The 15,762-nt window shown below is 42.8% G+C and overlaps 23 non-coding genes across 23 annotated transcripts; all 23 read right to left on the bottom strand.

Annotated features, from left to right (window-relative positions):
* Positions 1-346: 346 nt before the first annotated feature.
* On the bottom strand, positions 347-420 carry trnan-guu (transfer RNA asparagine (anticodon GUU)). Its single transcript has one exon. It is a non-coding gene; the product is annotated as a tRNA-Asn (tRNA).
* Positions 421-876: 456 nt separating this feature from the next.
* trnan-guu (transfer RNA asparagine (anticodon GUU)) lies at positions 877-950 on the bottom strand. Its single transcript has one exon. It is a non-coding gene; the product is annotated as a tRNA-Asn (tRNA).
* Positions 951-1,402: 452 nt separating this feature from the next.
* Positions 1,403-1,476, bottom strand: trnan-guu (transfer RNA asparagine (anticodon GUU)). Its single transcript has one exon. It is a non-coding gene; the product is annotated as a tRNA-Asn (tRNA).
* Positions 1,477-1,931: 455 nt separating this feature from the next.
* Positions 1,932-2,005, bottom strand: trnan-guu (transfer RNA asparagine (anticodon GUU)). Its single transcript has one exon. It is a non-coding gene; the product is annotated as a tRNA-Asn (tRNA).
* Positions 2,006-2,478: 473 nt separating this feature from the next.
* On the bottom strand, positions 2,479-2,552 carry trnan-guu (transfer RNA asparagine (anticodon GUU)). The gene has a single exon. It is a non-coding gene; the product is annotated as a tRNA-Asn (tRNA).
* A 1,010-nt stretch (positions 2,553-3,562) lies between these two features.
* On the bottom strand, positions 3,563-3,636 carry trnan-guu (transfer RNA asparagine (anticodon GUU)). The gene has a single exon. It is a non-coding gene; the product is annotated as a tRNA-Asn (tRNA).
* A 473-nt stretch (positions 3,637-4,109) lies between these two features.
* Positions 4,110-4,183, bottom strand: trnan-guu (transfer RNA asparagine (anticodon GUU)). Its single transcript has one exon. It is a non-coding gene; the product is annotated as a tRNA-Asn (tRNA).
* A 1,010-nt stretch (positions 4,184-5,193) lies between these two features.
* On the bottom strand, positions 5,194-5,267 carry trnan-guu (transfer RNA asparagine (anticodon GUU)). The gene has a single exon. It is a non-coding gene; the product is annotated as a tRNA-Asn (tRNA).
* Positions 5,268-6,419: 1,152 nt separating this feature from the next.
* Positions 6,420-6,493, bottom strand: trnan-guu (transfer RNA asparagine (anticodon GUU)). The gene has a single exon. It is a non-coding gene; the product is annotated as a tRNA-Asn (tRNA).
* A 448-nt stretch (positions 6,494-6,941) lies between these two features.
* On the bottom strand, positions 6,942-7,015 carry trnan-guu (transfer RNA asparagine (anticodon GUU)). Its single transcript has one exon. It is a non-coding gene; the product is annotated as a tRNA-Asn (tRNA).
* A 456-nt stretch (positions 7,016-7,471) lies between these two features.
* On the bottom strand, positions 7,472-7,545 carry trnan-guu (transfer RNA asparagine (anticodon GUU)). The gene has a single exon. It is a non-coding gene; the product is annotated as a tRNA-Asn (tRNA).
* A 448-nt stretch (positions 7,546-7,993) lies between these two features.
* Positions 7,994-8,067, bottom strand: trnan-guu (transfer RNA asparagine (anticodon GUU)). The gene has a single exon. It is a non-coding gene; the product is annotated as a tRNA-Asn (tRNA).
* A 455-nt stretch (positions 8,068-8,522) lies between these two features.
* trnan-guu (transfer RNA asparagine (anticodon GUU)) lies at positions 8,523-8,596 on the bottom strand. Its single transcript has one exon. It is a non-coding gene; the product is annotated as a tRNA-Asn (tRNA).
* A 470-nt stretch (positions 8,597-9,066) lies between these two features.
* Positions 9,067-9,140, bottom strand: trnan-guu (transfer RNA asparagine (anticodon GUU)). Its single transcript has one exon. It is a non-coding gene; the product is annotated as a tRNA-Asn (tRNA).
* Positions 9,141-9,614: 474 nt separating this feature from the next.
* Positions 9,615-9,688, bottom strand: trnan-guu (transfer RNA asparagine (anticodon GUU)). The gene has a single exon. It is a non-coding gene; the product is annotated as a tRNA-Asn (tRNA).
* A 1,028-nt stretch (positions 9,689-10,716) lies between these two features.
* trnan-guu (transfer RNA asparagine (anticodon GUU)) lies at positions 10,717-10,790 on the bottom strand. The gene has a single exon. It is a non-coding gene; the product is annotated as a tRNA-Asn (tRNA).
* Positions 10,791-11,259: 469 nt separating this feature from the next.
* trnan-guu (transfer RNA asparagine (anticodon GUU)) lies at positions 11,260-11,333 on the bottom strand. Its single transcript has one exon. It is a non-coding gene; the product is annotated as a tRNA-Asn (tRNA).
* Positions 11,334-11,941: 608 nt separating this feature from the next.
* On the bottom strand, positions 11,942-12,015 carry trnan-guu (transfer RNA asparagine (anticodon GUU)). The gene has a single exon. It is a non-coding gene; the product is annotated as a tRNA-Asn (tRNA).
* Positions 12,016-12,489: 474 nt separating this feature from the next.
* trnan-guu (transfer RNA asparagine (anticodon GUU)) lies at positions 12,490-12,563 on the bottom strand. The gene has a single exon. It is a non-coding gene; the product is annotated as a tRNA-Asn (tRNA).
* Positions 12,564-13,919: 1,356 nt separating this feature from the next.
* On the bottom strand, positions 13,920-13,993 carry trnan-guu (transfer RNA asparagine (anticodon GUU)). The gene has a single exon. It is a non-coding gene; the product is annotated as a tRNA-Asn (tRNA).
* Positions 13,994-14,449: 456 nt separating this feature from the next.
* On the bottom strand, positions 14,450-14,523 carry trnan-auu (transfer RNA asparagine (anticodon AUU)). The gene has a single exon. It is a non-coding gene; the product is annotated as a tRNA-Asn (tRNA).
* Positions 14,524-14,978: 455 nt separating this feature from the next.
* trnan-guu (transfer RNA asparagine (anticodon GUU)) lies at positions 14,979-15,052 on the bottom strand. The gene has a single exon. It is a non-coding gene; the product is annotated as a tRNA-Asn (tRNA).
* Positions 15,053-15,529: 477 nt separating this feature from the next.
* Positions 15,530-15,603, bottom strand: trnan-guu (transfer RNA asparagine (anticodon GUU)). Its single transcript has one exon. It is a non-coding gene; the product is annotated as a tRNA-Asn (tRNA).
* Between the last annotated feature and the right edge of the window lie 159 nt (positions 15,604-15,762).

The raw sequence follows: 15,762 nt of genomic DNA, 5'->3' as shown, positions 1-15,762 counted from the left end.
CTTTCCTGCTTATCCTCACGACTGTTGTGGGTGAGCTGCAGCCTTTCCCAGCTCACTTTTCCAATCGGCGAAAGACAAGATACACCCTAGGCTACTCACCAGTCACAAGATCTAAATATGTGAAGTTGCACTTCTGAGTGAGTTGATTAACAGCTTTAGTAATTTGTTACAAACACACAGAAACACAAAGATGAGTAAACTATTTGTCGAACAACTGAAAGTCTGAATTATAGTTAACAGTTTTCGAATTTCAACAAATCAGCCAATTGTCTTTTCATGACCTATCAAAGTGAAAGATAAACAGGTTTGATTTGATAGCAGAGGGAAAGTCAATACAACTGGCATGCGTCCCTGGGTGGGCTTGAACCACCAACCTTTCAGTTAACAGCCGAACGCGCTGACCAATTGCGCCACAGAGACATGCTGTATAAACCATGACTGGCTAGGCCGTGGAGTATTTGACACTAGGTCAGCTTTCGGAGGAACTGGAAAGACCCATCTATCCATTCATCCATCCATCGATTTTCTTTCCTGCTTATCCTCACGACTGTTGTGGGTGAGCTGCAGCCTTTCCCAGCTCACTTTTCCAATCGGCGAAAGACAAGATACACCCTAGGCTAATCGCCAGACACAAGATCTAAATATGTGAAGTTGCACTTCTGAATGAGTTGATCATTAACAGCTTTAGTAAATTGTTACAAACACACAGAAACACAAAGATGAGTAAACTATTTGTCGAACAACTGAAAGCCTGAATTAGAGATAACAGTTTTCGAATTTCAACAAATCAGCCAATTGTCTTTTCATGACCTATCAAAGTGAAAGATAAACAGGTTTTGATTTGATAGCAGAGGGAAAGTCAATACAACTGGCATGCGTCCCTGGGTGGGCTTGAACCACCAACCTTTCAGTTAACAGCCGAACGCGCTGACCGATTGCGCCACAGAGACATGCTGTATACACCATGGCTGGCTAGGCCGTGGAGTATTTGACACTAGGTCAGCTTTCGGAGGAACTGGAAAGACCCATCTATCCATCCATCCATCCATCCATTTTCTTTCCTGCTTATCCTCACGACTGTTGTGGGTGAGCTGCAGCCTTTCCCAGCTCACTTTTCCAATCGGCGAAAGACAAGATACACCCTAGGCTATTCACCAGTCACAAGATCTAAATATGTGAAGTTGCACTTCTGAGTGAGTTGATTAACAGCTTTAGTAATTTGTTACAAACACACAGAAACACAAAGATGAGTAAACTATTTGTCGAACAACTGAAAGTCTGAATTATAGTTAACAGTTTTCGAATTTCAACAAATCAGCCAATTGTCTTTTCATGACCTATCAAAGTGAAAGATAAACAGGTTTGATTTGATAGCAGAGGGAAAGTCAATACAACTGGCATGCGTCCCTGGGTGGGCTTGAACCACCAACCTTTCAGTTAACAGCCGAACGCGCTGACCAATTGCGCCACAGAGACATGCTGTATAAACCATGGCTGGCTAGGCCGTGGAGTATTTGACACTAGGTCAGCTTTCGGAGGAACTGGAAAGACCCATCTATCCATTCATCCATCCATCGATTTTCTTTCCTGCTTATCCTCACGACTGTTGTGGGTGAGCTGCAGCCTTTCCCAGCTCACTTTTCCAATCGGCGAAAGACAAGATACACCCTAGGCTAATCGCCAGACACAAGATCTAAATATGTGAAGTTGCACTTCTGAATGAGTTGATCATTAACAGCTTTAGTAATTTGTTACAAACACACAGAAACACAAAGATGAGTAAAATATTTGTCGAACAACTGAAAGCCTTAATTAGAGATAACAGTTTTCGAATTTCAACAAATCAGCCAATTGTCTTTTCATGACCTATCAAAGTGAAAGATAAACAGGTTTGATTTGATAGCAGAGGGAAAGTCAATACAACTGGCATGCGTCCCTGGGTGGGCTTGAACCACCAACCTTTCAGTTAACAGCCGAACGCGCTGACCGATTGCGCCACAGAGACATGCTGTCTACCCTATGTCTTGCGAGGTCGTGGAGCATTATACACCAGGTCAGCAGGAGGAACTGGAAAGACCCATATATCCATTCATCCATTCATCCATCCATCCATCCATCCATCGATTTTCTTTCCTGCTTATCTTCACGACTGTTGTGGGTGAGCTGCAGCCTTTCCCAGCTCACTTTTCCAATCGGCGAAAGACAAGATACACCCTAGGCTAATCGCCAGACACAAGATCTAAATATGTGAAGTTGCACTTCTGAATGAGTTGATCATTAACAGCTTTAGTAAATTGTTACAAACACACAGAAACACAAAGATGAGTAAACTATTTGTCGAACAACTGAAAGCCTGAATTAGAGATAACAGTTTTCGAATTTCAACAAATCAGCCAATTGTCTTTTCATGACCTATCAAAGAGAAAGATAAACAGGTTTGGATTTGATAGCAGAGGGAAAGTCAATACAACTGGCAAGCGTCCCTGGATGGGCTTGAACCACCAACCTTTCAATTAACAGCCGAACGCGCTGACCGATTGCGCCACAGAGACATGCTGTCTACCCTATGTCTTGCGAGGTCGTGGAGCATTATACACCAGGTCAGCAGGAGGAACTGGAAAGACCCATATATCCATTCATCCATCCATCCATCCATCGATTTTCTTTCCTGCTTATCTTCACGACTGTTGTGGGTGAGCTGCAGCCTTTCCCAGCTCACTTTTCCAATCGGCGAAAGACAAGATACACCCTAGGCTAATCGCCAGACACAAGATCTAAATATGTGAAGTTGCACTTCTGAATGAGTTGATCATTAACAGCTTTAGTAATTTGTTACAAACACACAGAAACACAAAGATGAGTAAACTATTTGTCGAACAACTGAAAGCCTGAATTAGAGATAACAGTTTTCGAATTTCAACAAATCAGCCAATTGTCTTTTCATGACCTATCAAAGAGAAAGATAAACAGGTTTGATTTGATAGCAGAGGGAAAGTCAATACAACTGGCATGCGTCCCTGGGTGGGCTTGAACCACCAACCTTTCAGTTAACAGCCGAACGCGCTGACCTATTGCACCACAGAGACATGTTGTCTACCCTATGTCTTGCGAGGTCGTGGAACATTATACACCAGGTCAGCAGGAGGAACTGGAAAGACCCATATATCCATTCATCCATTCATCCATCCATCCATCCATCCATCCATCGATTTTCTTTCCTGCTTATCTTCACGACTGTTGTGGGTGAGCTGCAGCCTTTCCCAGCTCACTTTTCCAATCGACGAAAGACAAGATACACCCTAGGCTACTCACCAGTCACAAGATCTAAATATGTGAAGTTGCACTTCTGAGTGAGTTGATCATTAACAGCTTTAGTAATTTGTTACAAACACACAGAAACACAAAGATGAGTAAAATATTTGTCGAACAACTGAAAGCCTGAATTAGAGATAACAGTTTTCGAATTTCAACAAATCAGCCAATTGTCTTTTCATGACCTATCAAAGTGAAAGATAAACAGGTTTGATTTGATAGCAGAGGGAAAGTCAATACAACTGGCATGCGTCCCTGGGTGGGCTTGAACCACCAACCTTTCAGTTAACAGCCGAACGCGCTGACCGATTGCGCCACAGAGACATGCTGTCTACCCTATGTCTTGCGAGGTCGTGGAGCATTATACACCAGGTCAGCAGGAGGAACTGGAAAGACCCATATATCCATTCATCCATTCATCCATCCATCCATCCATCCATCGATTTTCTTTCCTGCTTATCTTCACGACTGTTGTGGGTGAGCTGCAGCCTTTCCCAGCTCACTTTTCCAATCGGCGGAAGACAAGATACACCCTAGGCTAATCGCCAGACACAACATCTAAATATGTGAAGTTGCACTTCTGAATGAGTTGATCATTAACAGCTTTAGTAAATTGTTACAAACACACAGAAACACAAAGATGAGTAAACTATTTGTCGAACAACTGAAAGCCTGAATTAGAGATAACAGTTTTCGAATTTCAACAATTCAGCCAATTGTCTTTTCATGACCTATCAAAGAGAAAGATAAACAGGTTTGGATTTGATAGCAGAGGGAAAGTCAATACAACTGGCAAGCGTCCCTGGATGGGCTTGAACCACCAACCTTTCAATTAACAGCCGAACGCGCTGACCGATTGCGCCACAGAGACATGCTGTGTACACCATGGCTGGCTAGGCCGTAGAGTATTTGACCCTAGGTCAGCTTTAGGAGGAACTGGAAAGACCCATCTATCCATCCATCCATCCATCGATTTTCTTTCCTGCTTATCTTCACGACTGTTGTGGGTGAGCTGCAGCCTTTCCCAGCTCACTTTTCCAATCGGCGAAAGACAAGATACACCCTAGGCTAATCGCCAGACACAAGATCTAAATATGTGAAGTTGCACTTCTGAATGAGTTGATCATTAACAGCTTTAGTAAATTGTTACAAACACACAGAAACACAAAGATGAGTAAACTATTTGTCGAACAACTGAAAGCCTGAATTAGAGATAACAGTTTTCGAATTTCAACAAATCAGCCAATTGTCTTTTCATGACCTATCAAAGAGAAAGATAAACAGGTTTGATTTGATAGCAGAGGGAAAGTCAATACAACTGGCATGCGTCCCTGGGTGGGCTTGAACCACCAACCTTTCAGTTAACAGCCGAACGCGCTGACCTATTGCACCACAGAGACATGTTGTCTACCCTATGTCTTGCGAGGTCGTGGAACATTATACACCAGGTAAGCAGGAGGAACTGGAAAGACCCATATATCCATTCATCCATTCATCCATCCATCCATCCATCCATCCATCCATCGATTTTCTTTCCTGCTTATCTTCACGACTGTTGTGGGTGAGCTGCAGCCTTTCCCAGCTCACTTTTCCAATCGACGAAAGACAAGATACACCCTAGGCTAATCGCCAGACACAAGATCTAAATATGTGAAGTTGCACTTCTGAATGAGTTGATCATTAACAGCTTTAGTAATTTGTTACAAACACACAGAAACACAAAGATGAGTAAACTATTTGTCGAACAACTGAAAGCCTGAATTAGAGATAACAGTTTTCGAATTTCAACAAATCAGCCAATTGTCTTTTCATGACCTATCAAAGTGAAAGATAAACAGGTTTTGATTTGATAGCAGAGGGAAAGTTAATACAACTGGCATGCGTCCCTGGGTGGGCTTGAACCACCAACCTTTCAGTTAACAGCCGAACGCGCTGACCGATTGCGCCACAGAGACATGCTGTCTACCCTATGTCTTGCGAGGTCGTGGAGCATTATACACCAGGTCAGCAGGAGGAACTGGAAAGACCCATATATCCATTCATCCATTCATCCATCCATCCATCCATCGATTTTCTTTCCTGCTTATCTTCACGACTGTTGTGGGTGAGCTGCAGCCTTTCCCAGCTCACTTTTCCAATCGGCGAAAGACAAGATACACCCTAGGCTAATCGCCAGACACAAGATCTAAATATGTGAAGTTGCACTTCTGAATGAGTTGATCATTAACAGCTTTAGTAATTTGTTACAAACACACAGAAACACGAAGATGAGTAAACTATTTGTCGAACAACTGAAAGTCTGAATTATAGTTAACAGTTTTCGAATTTCAACAAATCAGCCAATTGTCTTTTCATGACCTATCAAAATGAAAGATAAATAGGTTTTGATTTGATAGCAGAGGGAAAGTCAATACAACTGGCATGCGTCCCTGGGTGGGCTTGAACAACCAACCTTTCAGTTAACAGCCGAACGCGCTGCCCAATTGCGCCACAGAGACATGCTGTCTACCCTATGTCTTGCGAGGTCGTGGAGCATTATACACCAGGTCAGCAGGAGGAACTGGAAAGACCCATATATCCATTCATCCATTCATCCATCCATCCATCCATCCATCCATCCATCCATCCATCCATCCATCGATTTTCTTTCCTGCTTATCTAAACCATGGCTGGCTAGGCCGTGGAGTATTTGACACTAGGTCAGCTTTCGGAGGAACTGGAAAGACCCATCTATCCATCCATCCATCCATCGATTTTCTTTCCTGCTTATCCTCACGACTGTTGTGGGTGAGCTGCAGCCTTTCCCAGCTCACTTTTCCAATCGGCGAAAGACAAGATACACCCTAGGCTAATCGCCAGACACAAGATCTAAATATGTGAAGTTGCACTTCTGAATGAGTTGATCATTAACAGCTTTAGTAAATTGTTACAAACACACAGAAACACAAAGATGAGTAAACTATTTGTCGAACAACTGAAAGCCTGAATTAGAGATAACAGTTTTCGAATTTCAACAAATCAGCCAATTGTCTTTTCATGACCTATCAAAGTGAAAGATAAACAGGTTTTGATTTGATAGCAGAGGGAAAGTCAATACAACTGGCATGTGTCCCTGGGTGGGCTTGAACCACCAACCTTTCAGTTAACAGCCGAACGCGCTGACCGATTGCGCCACAGAGACATGCTGTATACACCATGGCTGGCTAGGCCGTGGAGTATTTGACACTAGGTCAGCTTTCGGAGGAACTGGAAAGACCCATCTATCCATCCATCCATCCATTTTCTTTCCTGCTTATCCTCACGACTGTTGTGGGTGAGCTGCAGCCTTTCCCAGCTCACTTTTCCAATCGGCGAAAGACAAGATACACCCTAGGCTACTCACCAGTCACAAGATCTAAATATGTGAAGTTGCACTTCTGAGTGAGTTGATTAACAGCTTTAGTAATTTGTTACAAACACACAGAAACACAAAGATGAGTAAACTATTTGTCGAACAACTGAAAGTCTGAATTATAGTTAACAGTTTTCGAATTTCAACAAATCAGCCAATTGTCTTTTCATGACCTATCAAAGTGAAAGTTAAACAGGTTTGATTTGATAGCAGAGGGAAAGTCAATACAACTGGCATGCGTCCCTGGGTGGGCTTGAACCACCAACCTTTCAGTTAACAGCCGAACGTGCTGACCAATTGCGCCACAGAGACATGCTGTATAAACCATGGCTGGCTAGGCCGTGGAGTATTTGACACTAGGTCAGCTTTCGGAGGAACTGGAAAGACCCATCTATCCATTCATCCATCCATCGATTTTCTTTCCTGCTTATCCTCACGACTGTTGTGGGTGAGCTGCAGCCTTTCCCAGCTCACTTTTCCAATCGGCGAAAGACAAGATACACCCTAGGCTAATCGCCAGACACAAGATCTAAATATGTGAAGTTGCACTTCTGAATGAGTTGATCATTAACAGCTTTAGTAATTTGTTACAAATACACAGAAACACAAAGATGAGTAAACTATTTGTCGAACAACTGAAAGTCTGAATTATAGTTAACAGTTTTCGAATTTCAACAAATCAGCCAATTGTGTTTTCATGACCTATCAAAGTGAAAGATAAACAGGTTTTGATTTGATAGCAGAGGGAAAGTCAATACAACTGGCATGCGTCCCTGGGTGGGCTTGAACCACCAACCTTTCAGTTAACAGCCGAACGCGCTGACCTATTGCGCCACAGAGACATACTGTGTATACCATGGCTGGCTAGGCCGTAGAGTATTTGACACTAGGTCAGCTTTAGGAGGAACTGGAAAGACCCATCTATCCATCCATCGATTTTCTTTCCTGCTTATCCTCACGACTGTTGTGGGTGAGCTGCAGCCTTTCCCAGCTCACTTTTCCAAACGGCGAAAGACAAGATACACCCTAGGCTACTCACCAGTCACAAGATCTAAATATGTGAAGTTGCACTTCTGAGTGAGTTGATCATTAACAGCTTTAGTAATTTGTTACAAACACACAGAAACACAAAGATGAGTAAAATATTTGTCGAACAACTGAAAGCCTGAATTAGAGATAACAGTTTTCGAATTTCAACAAATCAGCCAATTGTCTTTTCATGACCTATCAAAGTGAAAGATAAACAGGTTTGGATTTGATAGCAGAGGGAAAGTCAATACACCTGGCAAGCGTCCCTGGATGGGCTTGAACCACCAACCTTTCAGTTAACAGCCAAACGCGCTGACCGATTGCGCCACAGAGACATGCTGTGTACACCATGGCTGGCTAGGCCGTAGAGTATTTGACCCTAGGTCAGCTTTAGGAGGAACTGGAAAGACCCATCTATCCATCCATCCATCCATCGATTTTCTTTCCTGCTTATCCTCACGACTGTTGTGGGTGAGCTGCAGCCTTTCCCAGCTCACTTTTCCAATCGGCGAAAGACAAGATACACCCTAGGCTAATCGCCAGACACAAGATCTAAATATGTGAAGTTGCACTTCTGAATGAGTTGATCATTAACAGCTTTAGTAATTTGTTACAAACACACAGAAACACAAAGATGAGTAAACTATTTGTCGAACAACTGAAAGCCTGAATTAGAGATAACAGTTTTCGAATTTCAACAAATCAGCCAATTGTCTTTTCATGACCTATCAAAGAGAAAGATAAACAGGTTTGATTTGATAGCAGAGGGAAAGTCAATACAACTGGCATGCGTCCCTGGGTGGGATTGAACCACCAACCTTTCAGTTAACAGCCGAACGCGCTGACCTATTGCACCACAGAGACATGTTGTCTACCCTATGTCTTGCGAGGTCGTGGAACATTATACACCAGGTCAGCAGGAGGAACTGGAAAGACCCATATATCCATTCATCCATTCATCCATCCATCCATCCATCCATCGATTTTCTTTCCTGCTTATCTTCACGACTGTTGTGGGTGAGCTGCAGCCTTTCCCAGCTCACTTTTCCAATCGGCGAAAGACAAGATACACCCTAGGCTAATCGCCAGACACAAGATCTAAATATGTGAAGTTGCACTTCTGAATGAGTTGATCATTAACAGCTTTAGTAATTTGTTACAAACACACAGAAACACAAAGATGAGTAAACTATTTGTCGAACAACTGAAAGCCTGAATTAGAGAACAGTTTTCAAATTTCAACAAATCAGCCAATTGTCTTTTCATGACCTATCAAAGAGAAAGATAAACAGGTTTGATTTGATAGCAGAGGGAAAGTCAATACAACTGGCATGCGTCCCTGGGTGGGCTTGAACCACCAACCTTTCAGTTAACAGCCGAACGCACTGACCGATTGCGCCACAGAGACATGCTGTCTACCCTATGTCTTGCGAGGTCGTGGAACATTATACACCAGGTCAGGAGGAACTGGAAAGACCCATATATCCATTCATCCATTCATCCATCCATCCATCCATCCATCCATCGATTTTCTTTCCTGCTTATCTTCACGACTGTTGTGGGTGAGCTGCAGCCTTTCCCAGCTCACTTTTCCAATCGGCGAAAGACAAGATACACCCTAGGCTAATCGCCAGACACAAGATCTAAATATGTGAAGTTGCACTTCTGAATGAGTTGATCATTAACAGCTTTAGTAATTTGTTACAAACACACAGAAACACAAAGATGAGTAAACTATTTGTCGAACAACTGAAAGCCTGAATTAGAGATAACAGTTTTCGAATTTCAACAAATCAGCCAATTGTCTTTTCATGACCTATCAAAGTGAAAGATAAACAGGTTTTGATTTGATAGCACAGGGAAAGTTAATACAACTGGCATGCGTCCCTGGGTGGGCTTGAACCACCAACCTTTCAGTTAACAGCCGAACGCGCTGACCGATTGCGCCACAGAGACATGCTGTCTACCCTATGTCTTGCGAGGTCGTGGAGCATTATACACCAGGTAAGCAGGAGGAACTGGAAAGACCCATATATCCATTCATCCATTCATCCATCCATCCATCCATCCATCGATTTTCTTTCCTGCTTATCTTCACGACTGTTGTGGGTGAGCTGCAGCCTTTCCCAGCTCACTTTCCCAACCGGCGAGAGACAAGGTACACCCGAGGCTAATCGCCAGTCACACAATCTCAATATGTGAACTTGCACTTCTGAGTGAGTTGATCATTAACAGTTTTAGTAATTTGTTACAAACACACAGAAACATGAAGATGAGTAAACTATTTGTCGAACAACTGAAAGTCTGAATTATAGTTAACAGTTTTCGAATTTCAACAAATCAGCCAATTGTCTTTTCATGACCTATCAAAGTGAAAGATAAACAGGTTTTGATTTGATAGCAGAGGGAAAGTTAACACAACTGGCATGCGTCCCTGGGTGGGCTTGAACCACCAACCTTTCAGTTAACAGCCGAACGCGCTGACCGATTGCTCCACAGAGACATGCTGTCTACCCTATGTCTTGCAAGGTCGTGGAGCATTATACACCAGGTAAGCAGGAGGAACTGGAAAGACCCATATATCCATTCATCCATTCATCCATCCATCCATCCATCCATCCATCCATCGATTTTCTTTCCTGCTTATCTTCACGACTGTTGTGGGTGAGCTGCAGCCTTTCCCAGCTCACTTTTCCAATCGACGAAAGACAAGATACACCCTAGGCTAATCGCCAGACACAAGATCTAAATATGTGAAGTTGCACTTCTGAATGAGTTGATCATTAACAGCTTTAGTAATTTGTTACAAACACACAGAAACACAAAGATGAGTAAACTATTTGTCGAACAACTGAAAGCCTGAATTAGAGATAACAGTTATCGAATTTCAACAAATCAGCCAATTGTCTTTTCATGACCTATCAAAGTGAAAGATAAACAGGTTTTGATTTGATAGCAGAGGGAAAGTTAATACAACTGGCATGCGTCCCTGGGTGGGCTTGAACCACCAACCTTTCAGTTAACAGCCGAACGCGCTGACCGCTTGCGCCACAGAGACATGCTGTCTACCCTATGTCTTGCGAGGTCGTGGAGCATTATACACCAGGTCAGCAGGAGGAACTGGAAAGACCCATATATCCATTCATCCATTCATCCATCCATCCATCCATCGATTTTCTTTCCTGCTTATCTTCACGACTGTTGTGGGTGAGCTGCAGCCTTTCCCAGCTCACTTTTCCAATCGGCGAAAGACAAGATACACCCTAGGCTAATCGCCAGACACAAGATCTAAATATGTGAAGTTGCACTTCTGAATGAGTTGATCATTAACAGCTTTAGTAATTTGTTACAAACACACAGAAACACGAAGATGAGTAAACTTTTTGTTGAACAACTGAAAGTCTGAATTATAGTTAACAGTTTTCGAATTTCAACAAATCAGCCAATTGTCTTTTCATGAGCTATCAAAATGAAAGATAAATAGGTTTTGATTTGATAGCAGAGGGAAAGTCAATACAACTGGCATGCGTCCCTGGGTGGGCTTGAACCACCAACCTTTCAGTTAACAGCCGAACGCGCTGACCAATTGCGCCACAGAGACATGCTGTCTACCCTATGTCTTGCGAGGTCGTGGAGCATTATACACCAGGTCAGCAGGAGGAACTGGAAAGACCCATATATCCATTCATCCATTCATCCATCCATCCATCCATCCATCCATCCATCCATCCATCCATCCATCGATTTTCTTTCCTGCTTATCTAAACCATGGCTGGCTAGGCCGTGGAGTATTTGACACTAGGTCAGCTTTCGGAGGAACTGGAAAGACCCATCTATCCATCCATCCATCCATCGATTTTCTTTCCTGCTTATCCTCACGACTGTTGTGGGTGAGCTGCAGCCTTTCCCAGCTCACTTTTCCAATCGGCGAAAGACAAGATACACCCTAGGCTAATCGCCAGACACAAGATCTAAATATGTGAAGTTGCACTTCTGAATGAGTTGATCATTAACAGCTTTAGTAAATTGTTACAAACACACAGAAACACAAAGATGAGTAAACTATTTGTCGAACAACTGAAAGCCTGAATTAGAGATAACAGTTTTCGAATTTCAACAAATCAGCCAATTGTCTTTTCATGACATATCAAAGAGAAAGATAAACAGGTTTGATTTGATAGCAGAGGGAAAGTCAATACAACTGGCATGCGTCCCTGGGTGGGCTTGAACCACCAACCTTTCAGTTAACAGCCGAACGCGCTGACCGATTGCGCCACAGAGACATGCTGTCTACCCTATGTCTTGCGAGGTCGTGGAACATTATACACCAGGTCAGGAGGAACTGGAAAGACCCATATATCCATTCATCCATTCATCCATCCATCCATCCATCCATCCATCGATTTTCTTTCCTGCTTATCTTCACGACTGTTGTGGGTGAGCTGCAGCCTTTCCCAGCTCACTTTTCCAATCGGCGAAAGACAAGATACACCCTAGGCTAATCGCCAGACACAAGATCTAAATATGTGAAGTTGCACTTCTGAATGAGTTGATCATTAACAGCTTTAGTAATTTGTTACAAACACACAGAAACACAAAGATGAGTAAACTATTTGTCGAACAACTGAAAGCCTGAATTAGAGATAACAGTTTTCGAATTTCAACAAATCAGCCAATTGTCTTTTCATGACCTATCAAAGTGAAAGATAAACAGGTTTTGATTTGATAGCACAGGGAAAGTTAATACAACTGGCATGCGTCCCTGGGTGGGCTTGAACCACCAACCTTTCAGTTAACAGCCGAACGCGCTGACCGATTGCGCCACAGAGACATGCTGTCTACCCTATGTCTTGCGAGGTCGTGGAGCATTATACACCAGGTAAGCAGGAGGAACTGAAAAGACCCATATATCCATTCATCCATTCATCCATTCATCCATCCATCCATCCATCCATCGATTTTCTTTCCTGCTTATCTTCACGACTGTTGTGGGTGAGCTGCAGCCTTTCCCAGCTCACTTTTCCAATCGGCGAAAGACAAGATACACCCGAGGCTAATCGCCAGTCACACAATCTCAATATGTGAACTTGCACTTCTGAGTGAGTTGATCATTAACAGTTTTAGTAATTTGTTACAAACACACAGAAACATGAAGATGAGTAAACTATTTGTCGAACAACTGAAAGTCTGAATTATAGTTAACAGTTTTCGAATTTCAACAAATCAGCCAATTGTCTTTTCATGACCTATCAAAGTGAAAGATAAACAGGTTTTGATTTGATAGCAGAGGGAAAGTTAATACAACTGGCATGCGTCCCTGGGTGGGCTTGAACCACCAACCTTTCAGTTAACAGCCGAACGCGCTGACCGATTGCTCCACAGAGACATGCTGTCTACCCTATGTCTTGCGAGGTCGTGGAGCATTATACACCAGGTAAGCAGGAGGAACTGGAAAGACCCATATATCCATTCATCCATTCATCCATCCATCCATCCATCCATCGATTTTCTTTCCTGCTTATCTTCACGACTGTTGTGGGTGAGCTGCAGCCTTTCCCAGCTCACTTTCCCAACCGGCGAGAGACAAGGTACACCCGAGGCTAATCGCCAGTCACACAATCTCAATATGTGAACTTGCACTTCTGAGTGAGTTGATCATTAACAGTTTTAGTAATTTGTTACAAACACACAGAAACATGAAGATGAGTAAACTATTTGTCGAACAACTGAAAGTCTGAATTATAGTTAACAGTTTTCGAATTTCAACAAATCAGCCAATTGTCTTGTCATGACCTATCAAAGTGAAAGATAAACAGGTTTTGATTTGATAGCAGAGGGAAAGTCAATACAACTGGCATGCGTCCCTGGGTGGGCTTGAACCACCAACCTTTCACTTTTCCAATCGGCGAAAGACAAGATACACCCTAGGCTAATCGCCAGACACAAGATCTAAATATGTGAAGTTGCACTTCTGAATGAGTTGATCATTAACAGCTTTAGTAATCTGTTACAAACACACAGAAACACAAAGATGAGTAAACTATTTGTCGAACAACTGAAAGTCTGAATTATAGTTAACAGTTTTCGAATTTCAACAAATCAGCCAATTGTCTTTTCATGACTATCAAAATGAAAGATAAATAGGTTTTGATTTGATAGCAGAGGGAAAGTCAATACAACTGGCATGCGTCCCTGGGTGGGCTTGAACCACCAACCTTTCAATTAACAGCCGAACGCGCTGACCGATTACGCCACAGAGACATGCTGTATACACCAAGGCTGGCTAGGCCGTGGAGTATTTGACACTAGGTCAGCTTTCGGAGGAACTGGAAAGACCCATCTATCCATTCATCCATCCATCCATTTTCTTTCCTGCTTATCCTCACGACTGTTGTGGGTGAGCTGCAGCCTTTCCCAGCTCACTTTTCCAATCGGCGAAAGACAAGATACACCCTAGGCTAATCGCCAGACACAAGATCTAAATATGTGAAGTTGCACTTCTGAATGAGTTGATCATTAACAGCTTTAGTAATTTGTTACAAACACACAGAAACACAAAGATGAGTAAACTATTTGTCGAACAACTGAAAGTCTGAATTATAGTTAACAGTTTTCGAATTTCAACAAATCAGCCAATTGTGTTTTCATGACCTATCAAAGTGAAAGATAAACAGGTTTTGATTTGATAGCAGAGGGAAAGTCAATACAACTGGCATGCGTCCCTGGGTGGGCTTGAACCACCAACCTTTCAGTTAATAGCCGAACGCGCTGACCTATTGCGCCACAGAGACATACTGTGTATACCATGGCTGGCTATGCCGTAGAGTATTTGACACTAGGTCAGCTTTAGGAGGAACTGGAAAGACCCATCTATCCATCCATCCATCCATCGATTTTATTTCCTGCTTATCCTCACGACTGTTGTGGGTGAGCTGCAGCCTTTCCCAGCTCACTTTTCCAATCGGCGAAAGACAAGATACACCCTAGGCTACTCACCAGTCACAAGATCTAAATATGTGAAGTTGCACTTCTGAGTGAGTTGATCATTAACAGCTTTAGTAATTTGTTACAAACACACAGAAACACAAAGATGAGTAAACTATTTGTCGAACAACTGAAAGCCTGAATTAGAGATAACAGTTTTCGAATTTCAACAAATCAGCCAATTGTCTTTTCATGACCTATCAAAGAGAAAGATAAACAGGTTTGATTTGATAGCAGAGGGAAAGTCAATACAACTGGCATGCGTCCCTGGGTGGGCTTGAACCACCAACCTTTCAGTTAACAGCCGAACGCGCTGACCGATTGCGCCACAGAGACATGCTGTCTACCCTATGTCTTGCGAGGTCGTGGAACATTATACACCAGGTCAGCAGGAGGAACTGGAAAGACCCATATATCCATTCATCCATTCATCCATCCATCCATCCATCCATCCATCGATTTTCTTTCCTGCTTATCTTCACGACTGTTGTGGGTGAGCTGCAGCCTTTCCCAGCTCACTTTTCCAATCGGCGAAAGACAAGATACACCCTAGGCTAATCGCCAGACACAAGATCTAAATATGTGAAGTTGCACTTCTGAATGAGTTGATCATTAACAGCTTTAGTAATTTGTTACAAACACACAGAAACACAAAGATGAGTAAACTATTTGTCGAACAACTGAAAGCCTGAATTAGAGATACCAGTTTTCGAATTTCAACAAATCAGCCAATTGTCTTTTCATGACCTATCAAACTGAAAGATAAACAGGTTTTGATTTGATAGCAGAGGTAAAGTTAATACAACTGGCATGCGTCCCTGGGTGGGCTTGAACCACCAACCTTTCAGTTAACAGCCGAACGCGCTGACCGATTGCGCCACAGAGACACGCTGTCTACCCTATGTCTTGCGAGGTCGTGGAGCATTATACACCAGGTCAGCAGGAGGAACTGGAAAGACCCATATATCCATTCATCCATTCATCCATCCATCCATCCAACCATCCATCGATTTTCTTTCCTGCTTATCTTCACAACTGTTGTGGGT

This window comes from Phyllopteryx taeniolatus, chromosome 5 (genome assembly GCF_024500385.1).
Source record: "Phyllopteryx taeniolatus isolate TA_2022b chromosome 5, UOR_Ptae_1.2, whole genome shotgun sequence".
Lineage (NCBI taxonomy): Eukaryota > Metazoa > Chordata > Actinopteri > Syngnathiformes > Syngnathidae > Phyllopteryx > Phyllopteryx taeniolatus.
The sequence above is the reverse complement of the archived record's forward strand: the minus strand, read 5'-3'. Positions and strand labels throughout refer to the sequence as shown.